This window comes from Larus michahellis, chromosome 7, assembly GCF_964199755.1.
Source record: "Larus michahellis chromosome 7, bLarMic1.1, whole genome shotgun sequence".
NCBI classification, from domain to species: domain Eukaryota; kingdom Metazoa; phylum Chordata; class Aves; order Charadriiformes; family Laridae; genus Larus; species Larus michahellis.
Genome location: NC_133902.1, coordinates 3,434,268 through 3,435,849, shown reverse-complemented (window position 1 = coordinate 3,435,849; position 1,582 = coordinate 3,434,268).

Here is a 1,582-nt window from a genome sequence, read left to right as displayed (position 1 = left end):
ACCCCCCCAATTTACCTGCTCACCCACCCCTGACTGCAGCAGCTTGACGAGCTGCAAAGGAAGTGTCTGTCAGTATCTCCAGTAGTTGTGGTACTTCAGAAAGGTAACACCACGGTATTTCCCAAAGCTCGAAAAGGTCAGAAATCACCCTGTCCAAGGACAGTACTGAATTACTCGCCTTAGTTAATAACTGACTCCCTTCTTGATCGTGGCTTTGGGAAAGAAGTGGTAGCGCCAATGCACATTTGGCAAGGCTCTCAGATGATAAAAAAAAAAACCCAAATCAACATATAGACTACTTCTGTACAGGCTCTGACAAAAGGATGGTGGCTGTAGATAAAGCAAAAAAGTTCTTTATCAGATGGAACACTGCTTCCTCTCCCCTCAACGATTTTAACCCTTATTTTCAAATTGCTGTTAAATAGTACTAGCTTTATCTATCTATCAAAAAACCCCAAAAAACCTAATTACCTGTTTTACCTCCAGACAGGTCATTTGCCTCCCTGTGCCCCTCTCCTTTAGGCATGAGATACAAGAGAATTTACACTGGAGAATTAGTAAACATTGATTCTTCTACCAGTTATCATCAATTTAATTTCATAATTCAGTTATATGAAACCAAAGACGTTGTACGGTTTAGTTAACCAGTACTTCCTGCAAAATAGGTTCTTCACTACAGCAAAATAAATGGGTAGCTCGCAGGCAAAGAAGTAGTTTATAACTTAGGATCTGAGCCCTAGTAACGAGCTGCAGGGTCTTTGTTTTCAGTAATGCTGAACTGGTAGCAGTGGGCTGCTGAAAAAAAAAACGAAGAATTTTTGATGCTGTTACTGTCACCAAAGCACAGCATTCCAGTTAATTTTAAGATAATATTTCAGTAAACTCTCTGGTTCAAAAGCAACTTGTTCATAGATACTATTTCATAACTTTTTGCATCCCTGGGGTCTCTTACTGTATCTCATCCCAAACTGGTGTGTGGGACCAGAGCATCTCTATCCTATAGTGATGCCCAGGACCTCGAGCCTGGAGCAAGTACCAACCCGATCTGGTACCGCGTACTAGAGGGTTCGTCAGCTCACACCGAGCCCAGAACTGCCACGACCAGCACCTCACAGCAGCCCGTGCACGATGGCTTGCCCAGCCTGAATTCTGCAACGCTGGAAAGATACTCTGCAGTTATTACTGGGGCAACTGAACTACCTTTTAAGCAAGGAAAAAAAAAAAAAAAACCCCAACCAAAAAACCTATTTACCTGTTTTACCTACAGACAGGTCATTGTTACTAACCAGCCCGCACCGAGGGTAGGAGCAAACCGCTCCTGCTGGCTAACCTTTAGCTGGGATGGGAAATCCATCTTACCTGCCTCGCGGGGCACTTGGAGCATGCGTTTGCTGAAAACGTTCCCACTTTAGTGGCTTGATAACAAGATGGCATATGAATTAGAGATACTTAGTTACAAACGCACCAGCAAGTCCTTCTTAAGCACTTAATCACTACAATGATCTTTCTGCAAAGAAAAAGACATCGTTACCTAGACTTGCACTTGAATGGCTAAGAACCCTGTCTCCCAAAACACAGAGAA